The sequence below is a fragment of the Chrysochloris asiatica genome, unplaced genomic scaffold (assembly GCF_000296735.1).
Source record: "Chrysochloris asiatica unplaced genomic scaffold, ChrAsi1.0 scaffold00028, whole genome shotgun sequence".
Lineage (NCBI taxonomy): Eukaryota > Metazoa > Chordata > Mammalia > Afrosoricida > Chrysochloridae > Chrysochloris > Chrysochloris asiatica.
This window is the reverse complement of record NW_006408546.1, coordinates 9535402-9544258: the sequence shown is the minus strand read 5'-3', so window position 1 is coordinate 9544258 and position 8857 is coordinate 9535402.

Genomic DNA, 8857 nt, shown 5'->3' with positions numbered 1-8857 from the left:
ATTGAGTTTCAGAGTGTGTGGGGGAAGGCAGAATGCCTACTGAATAATTTTCATCTTGTCTAGACGGGTCTGGTGAAAGGAGATGGGGATAAGAGTCTTATGATTCAATAGTGAGTAATTGTTATCATGACTAATTGTGACTGTCACAACTGTAAAGGTATAAGTTTTGTAGCAAAAAGGGTGAAATAGTTAATCTTATAGTCCAGGAACGGAGGACCCTAGGACCATCAAGTGAGAAGAACATGAGTGGAATGTGGGACCCTATCCAGAGAAGCAGCTACACCAGAGATGGAGACAGAGAGGATGACGTGGAGAGATAGATACAGCAGCTGAGGACTCTAGACTCATGAAAAGAGAAAGGCTGCGTGCTGGTGGTCAGGAAGCAGGCTTGCAGAATGTGCCCTTTGGTTGTTTGAATGATTGTATATTCATTCAAACTGAGTGTTTTTGTGTACATTCCCCAAACAAAAACACAACAGAGGGGATTGAAGCAAATACTGTTGAATGATGATGAATACAGGAGACTGTAATCGTTGCATTGAAACGATGAGTGTAAAACCGATGTTCTATCATATAAACTATCACTCAATTCACAATAATTTTTTTTTTTTTTAATAGTAAGCCCAGAGAGGGAAAGACTAGGAATCAAAGAAAAGGGACCAAACAGAAAAGCAATTGGTAGGCCTACAAATGAAGATGAAGGGAGATTGCAAGGTGAAAGCTGTTTGGTGGGACCAGAGAACAACCTGTCGCATTTTTCCAAGAGGAATACCACCAAGACCAAAATGAACCTGTGGAATACCAATGGGTATTCATGCAGTGGGATTTTAGAGTTCTGTCTGTTCATTTGGGCATAAATTAGTACTAAAGACAAGATGTAGAAAACCAAGCAAATAAAAAAATATCTAACTCCAATAAAAACAAAAAGTTATATAAGAAAAGAAATATAATCATGGCATACTATGTGATCCATCTATTAACAATATTTATTTCACAATAATAAAAACATTGAATAGTTTAATAAAAAATGTCACATCATCATATTAAGAGGATAGAGGATGAGAAGTGTGTTGTAAAATCCTAATCTCTTATAGTAGGCAGTTGTTAACTGCAGTTGAGTTGGTTCTGACTCATAGCAATCCTGTATAGGGTTTCCAAGGTGTGAATGGTGAGTTGGATCCACCAACCTTGCACTTCAAACAGAATTTACAGTCTAGCACATTAACCCACACCACCACCACAGGACTCCATCGTAGACTGTTGAGTCGGATCTGACTCACAGCAACCCTGTGAATGGTTTCCAAGGCTTTTAAAATCCTTTGCGTGAAGAGCAAGCCCCATATTTCTCCTGCGAAGCGACTGGAGGGTTTGAACCAACTTTGTGGTTGCTAGCCACTGTGGTCCTCAGTAGATAGATAATACTTATGATTGTTTTGTTTTGTTTGGGAAATGTAGGTATAGATAACAGAACATCCAAGAGTTGAAAATGGATTTCTCTTGTGAGTGGCACTTGTTAGGGAGAAAATATGGGATAGGCAGCTGTTTTTTTATATCATAAGCTTTGTTGTACCATTTGATATTTTTTACAAAAACTTTTTTTCTTTTTTATTGAGGTATTGTTATTGTTGAGTGCCATTGAGCCGGTTCTGACTCAGGTGACCCTGTATAGGGTTTATGAAGAGCAGCTGGTGGGTTTGAACTGCCTACCTTGTGGTTTGCTGTCCAGTGCTGATCCTACATCACCGCACCAGGAGTCTGTATAATTGACATACAATAAACTATGCCTATTTAAAGTACACAATTTTATATGTTTGACATATGTATACAACATAATCAAAATAGTGAACATATCCACCACCCACAAGTTTCCTTGTGCCTTTTCATAATATCTTACTTCCAAGATTACTCCTGGAGAGGGATACGGGGAGGCTGAAGGTAAGCAGCCTCCCAAGACTGGCTCAACATTACCTGCTTCTCTTTTAACAAACAAAAGGGAGTCTGTGCTTGGTTCCCTGATTCCAGATCCCAACTTAGGACAGATGCATCACAGTTCAACTTAGCCTTCAGCACGCACCTTGAGAAGCACTTCCTCAAGAAGCCAGCCATGACTCTCTCTGTGGGTCCATATTCCCTTCCTTCAAGGTAGAGCTGCCAACTATGTAATATATCTGCCTCCGTCTCTTCTATACCCAGTGATCTGTGAGCTATGCAAGACTGGAAACTTCCTTCAATTCATAGGGTCTATCTCAGAGTAGGTGCCCAGGAAGCATTTATTGAATGAACATATGAAATACATGTGTATTTGTTTCCTAAGTCTTCCATAACATAGTACCAGAAACTTTGTGGCTTAAACAATAGAAACTTACTCTTTCACAATTCTGGAGGCTAGAAGTCTATAATCAAGGTGGTAGCAGAAGCAGGGTCAAACTTACCTCATCTAACTTCTGGTGGTTGCAGGGAATTCTTGGCATTCCTTGACTTATCAATATATCACTCCAATCTCTGCTTAATCTTCAAATGACCTTCTCCCCATATGCCTGTGTCCAAATTTTCCTTATCTTATAACGACAGCAATAATTGGATAAGAGCTCACGCTAGTCAGCTATGACTTCATCTTAACCTGACAACCTTTGCAAAGAATCAATTTTCATATAAGATCACATTCACAGGTACTAGAGGTTAACATATTTTGGGGGGAACACATTTGAACTTACTACAACATTAAAAGATTAAAGGGTGAGTGAATACACTTCCAGCAAGACAGTGGACTAGGCAGACTATACACTACACGAACCCTCTATACAAAAATATGAAAGGCCAAATGAAACAGACACAGATGAAAATTCTGGTACCCTGAACTTCAGAAGAAAGGTTAGAAAGGCCAAGGAGCAGCTTTGACAGTAGAGAGAGGTTTAGCAAAGCAGATTCTCATGGGTGATGGGAAAGATGCGATTCCTCATTTCCCCCCATACTCCCCTGGTGATCAGAGGTGTGGCCAGCTCCCACCCTCATCCACTCCCGTAAAGACCCTACTCTCTGGGAGTTCATAGCTGCGTAGTTGGGAGCCACGCCACTGTGAGTTGTAGCCAGTTGTACCGCTTTGGTATGCCACTTTGATGCCTAGATTCAACTAGGCTCAATTCCAGACCTACAAAACCCGAAGAGCCACCAGATCAGCATTTAATCAGTCACCCTGCCCCCGCCACCCCAGCTGCCCTGTGGTCTTTATAGACAATGAAACCAGTTCCATCAAGTCTCTCCCTTCCTCACCATGAATTTGTTTTGTGGATTGAGTGCTCTGAACATAGATAACAAGGCCAATAGGAACTCCATCTAAGGCCAGGAACTCTGCTGTCACATCCCTTCCACAACCACCTCATGAGTTCCTTGAATTGCTGGAACCCTCAAGAGATTTCTCCCTTCTAGGTCCAAAAACCACACTGTGTTTTTCTATAAATCAACAACCCCAAAATGCCCCAGAGGTAACAGACAATTTTAGCTCACATGAAGAAATGAAAGAGAATGACTCAAACAAATGACCAAGATTCAGGGACAGAACACATTTCTGAAGGAAAAAAGGTAATGGAGCTAACGGAAAAAGAATTCAAAAGAATGATATTTGGTACCTTTAGCTGATTGACAGAAAGGTCAAGGACAGCAAGAAGAGCACAAAGAAAGCTTTAGAAGAATTCAGGAAAACACTACAAGAACAAGCAGACCAAATAAATGCAAATTTTGAAACAATACGAAACCTGCAATTAGAAATCCAGAAGATTCACACTAAGTGTTAATCGAAAGTGGGCAATACACGGAAAGGGGAAAGAAGATTCAAAACAATGGAAGCTCGAATTAGTGAGTTTGAAGATAAATCTCTCAATGCTAGTATGCTAGAAGAACAATCAGAAAATGGAATGAAAAAATCCAAAGAAAGCCTAGAGTTATGTGGGATGCCATGAAGAGAAGGAACTTATGGATAATTGGAATTCATAATAGGAAGACACAATAAAAATCACAGAGAAAATTGTTGAAGAGGTGTTGGAAAAAAAATCCCCTAACATCATAAAAGAGGAGAAGACAAGCATAAAAGAAGCTGGACAAACCCCAAACAGGATAGATCCCAAAAGAAAATCATCAAGACATATCATAATAAAACTTTCTAAAATCAAACACAATGAAAGAATTCTGAGAACAGCTCAGGAAAAATGAAAAGTTACCTACAAAGGAGAACCAGTAAGACCAAGCTCTGATTTCTCAGTAGAAATCATGCAAGCAAAAAGGCAATGGGATCACATATATAAAACTCTGAAAGAAAAAGGTTGTCAATCAATAATCATATTCTCAGAAAAGCTGGCTCATAATATAATGACAAAATTAGGACATTTCCTGATAAAGAGAAATTAAACGAATTTGTAATGACCAGGCCAACTTTACAAAAAATGCTGAATAGTGTTCTTTGGACAGAGAATCAACAACATCAGACAACATCCTGAGATTACCATACATGACAACACCACCTAGAACCCAATGCAGATATAGAAGTATTTAAAGTAAAACAAGCCTACAAGACTTTAAATAGAGAACCAGAGATATCAAAGTATGATGAAGTCAATTACAAATTTAAAAAGAGGAAACAGTGCAGATATAGAACTTCCAAATGGCTAGGAAGTCAAGTAGATTTCAAGATAAAACAGACTATTATAAGCAGAGGAAAAATTAATAAATTACAGGGTAACCTCAAGGAAAAAGAATAAACCTGCACATCAAAAATTTTTTAAAGAAGAAGAAAATCAGAAAGATTTAGTAAACATTAACATAAGAACTGAAAATTAACAGAAACCCACAAACAAAATGAACTCAACATAGAAAATTATGTGGAAAAAAGAATCCAGCAGCAACATAGAAAAACATACAGAAAAATTAAAGCAATCAATTCATAATTAATGATAATTAAACGGAACGTAAATGGATTAAATGTACCTGCCAAGAGACATAGAGAGCAAAACAGGTATGAAAAGAGGATCCTTCAATATACTGTCTACAAGAGATATTTCAAAAAATGGAGACAGTTTAAATGCCCATCAATAGAAGAATGGTTATAAACTAACTTTGGTACATGCACACAATGGAATAGTGTAAAATATTGGAGAATAATGATGAATCTGTGAAATACCTCACAACATGGTTGAACCTGGAGGACATTATGCTGAGGGAAATTAGTCAATCACAAAAGGACAAATATTGTATGAGACCAATGTTGTAAAAAGTTTTTTTTTTTTTATCAAGGTTTGCTTGATAAAAGAAATCGGAAACTCTGTACAGGGTCGCTATGAGTCGGAACCAACTCCACGGCACATAACACCACACCACCACACGATGGTTACAGGGGTAGGGATGGGGTTGTTCATGAGCTAGAGAGACTCCTGGTGTGGCACTGTAGGATAAACACTGGACTGCAAAACACAAGGCCCGTCAAACCCACCTTGGAAACCCTATAGAGGGTCGCTGTGAGAACTGACTCGACGGCACGTAACAACAACAGAGAGTAGACACATGTTAACATGGGTGATAAGGCAAGCAATATACAAGAGGGAGGTTAGCGGAGGAAAGATGAAGGTAGCGGGAGACACAGGGAGGAATGCAATAGTTAAAGTAAATAGAGGTAAATGCTCTTAACTGTTGGTACGTGGAGGGGATAACAACCATTTAATGACTCAAAGTACATGATTTGTTGAATGCAAAACTGATGCTCTGCTCTGTAACCTTCACTCGATTCATAACATCCTGAGATTAAATAAAAAGTAGGAGGGAGGAAGGGTATTGAGGAAATGCACAGTGTTTTCTTTAATATCAATGGAGTTGTTGTTAAGAGCCATCGAATCAGTTCCAACCCATAGTGACCCTGTATAGGGTTTCTGAGGAGTGGCAAGTGAGCTTGAACGGCAGACCTTGTGGTTCAAGCCAACTCTGCAGTTCAGCTCATTAACCCACAGCGCCACAGCAGGACTCCAATAAAGCAAGCATGTGTTAAAGACAGAATCTCTCTAAAGACAATGGGTCCTGGTATGGCGCTGTAGGATCAGCACTGGACTGTTAACTACAAGGTTGGAGGCTCAAACCCACCAGCCACTCCTCAGAAACCCTATACAGGGTCACTATGAGTCAGAACTGACTCGATGGCACTTGACAACTAACAACCATGTGAAAGTCCAAAAGAAATCAAAATTAGAGGAAAGCTCAGTATCACAACTGGAGTCCATTCTCCGAAGACTCTGGGAGAGACCTGTCCACAGGATGAAACCCTGTCTCAAATATCTTCCCTCCCACCAGGGATCCAAGACCCACCTTGGGAGCCTTGGATGGAGCTGACCCCTGGCCTGAGATGAGGATCGCTGGCCCTAGCCCAGCCACCACAGAAATCTGCCTTGGGTCTTTTCTACAGAGAGCCCCTGCTCCCACGACCCAGAATCCCTATTATCTTTCACCAAGAGTCAGCGCCGCAATCGCATATCTACTAAACTAGCGCCACTCGGTACAAGGTAGCTTTGCAAAGAAGGCAGATGTCTGGGGATAAGTTGATATTTCAAAATTATCTTCCTACCCTCACTGCCCCAAGGGTCCAGTCCCTAAATACCCACCTCGTTCTCGTCCCCAACCTGACGGCTGCCCAGCCAACAATAACTGAAGGCTGAATTCCCCCAATTTGTCTTTGCACTCATCCATATCCACTAGACTCATCTTCTGTGCAGGATAGGGAACTGTAGAGGTTCTGGGCAGTTGGAGACCCCAGGGGCTAGAAAGGACATGGGAGCAGTGGTGGGAGCTTTCTCCCCAGTGTCAGCCCTCATTCCTGCAGGAGGCATCCCAGCCCTGGGTCTGCAGGAGCAGCAGAAACAAAGGGGCATGGAGAAAGGCCAGGGGCACTGCAGTTTTGGAAAACTGGGATCCCTTCTCTTTTTTTAGGATCTTATTATCTCAACTATGTTGTTATTGTTAAGTGCCAGTCGAGTGGGTTCCTACCCATAGTGGCCCTATATAGGGTTTCTGAGGAGCAGCTGGTGAACTTGTACTGTCCATCTTGCAATTCAAAGACTTTGCAGTCCAGCACATTAACCCACAGTGCCACATATGATGGGGTCTAATTTCTCAAATATTCCAAAGACACAAACCCCGCCATAAGGCAACCTGTGCCTGACACAGTCCACAGAGCCTGGGAGTGGAAGGAGGTTGTGGTAGAAGGGGAAAGTTTGGGTGAACATGGAGCAGGGGGCAGTGGAATGGGGCTTGTAGAAAGACAAATAAGGAGGCCCCAGCTTATTCTTCTGTTCTTGGAGCTAGTCCACTGAAACTTCTAATATCTAGGTTCTTCCTGTGAATTTGCTCTCTGCCCCAGATTCTGGTGGGCTTCCTGTTTCCCATAATCTGCCAAAGGAAGTGTCCAGCAGAGGTTGGAAGTGGGAATTTCACAATTGGCAGTCTTCCTTTGATGTTGTCACTTGGGACCAGAGCTCCTCCTCCACCAATTGATCATCTGGAAAGTAAAGAGAACCATTACCTTCCTAGTTCTGTGGGAGGGGCTTCTAGGGTCCAGCTAACCATTCACCTTCATATTCTCATTGGGTGTGGTGGAATCGAACTGAGGCCATATCACAGGCCCAGGCCCAGGCCCAGGCCCAGGTCCAGGAGGGACACGGGTGTGGGTTCCTGGCTCCCTAGGTAAGCCCAGTACACACCTACAATCCAGCCACACCCCTTTGAGCTGCACTCTAGAGCAAAGGCCTTGATCTTGGCTCACTCTGAGAACTGGGTCACCTTTGCATCTTCCTGGGCAAGATTCCAGACTCAGTCAGCTACACTGGCATGGGGAAGAAACATTACTTGCTTGGGGGAAAGGGCCAAGGTAGAGAGAGGGGAAGTGGTATGCCTGAAAGAGACAAAGCTGGGAAGAAAGCCTTGGATCACTAGGTATTAGGCACGGTGGCAGTGACAAGCCTCTTTTTCTCTATTGTAAGCAAAGATTTTTGCACCAGCATGTGAAACAGGCCAGGGCCCATTTGTGCATACCTACTTACAGCATATTTGAATTGCGGGTCACTTTCTCACCCAACCACCCTGCAGGGCCAGGTCTGATTGCCTGCTCAGCAAGCTTCAGTCTACTGGGGTCCCAGCCCCACCCTACCGGGACAGGCCCTGTTATCCATCCTTTACACAGAGAACAAAGAAAAAGAACAGTAAAAATTGCATGTAAATTTCCCATTCAGGGTTTGGAATCCCTACTCACTGTGTTGCTCTGGCTGCCTCTGGGACTCCAAGTAACCCAGAAGTGAGCAGTCATCTGGGTCTGTTCATGTCTGCAGCATGCTTGTCCACTCTAAGACCTAGCTCCTTAACTCTAGCTGGTACCTTTCTGCAACCATCTCAAGTATGTTTGTCAGACATAGTGTTTGGTGACCTTGCAAATGCCTCTAAATGATTGTACCATGTGGCTTTTCCCCAAATTTTGCAATCCCAAATTTCATATGCCCACACCTCCTCCCACACATCTACCAAGTGTTTCTAAGAAGAGCCCTGTTCACAGTCAGGGTAAGGCAGCTTTTCATTTTCATATCTAGGTGGGACAGTTGCACATTGACCATAACTTCTTTTTGTGTGGAGGTTCTTGGGTGGTCCAATCTCCCTCAGCTTGTTATAAATGGCTTGTTTTCTCAATCATCCCAAACCCAATTCCTATTTGAAATGCAATATTTAGTTTCCAAGTAAACCATGTGCACTCACATACACATACTTTTTGGGAGATGTGTATTTTTTAGATCCACAATGTTTCTAGCTAGTAAATAACTTTTTTAATTTGCAGTTTTCT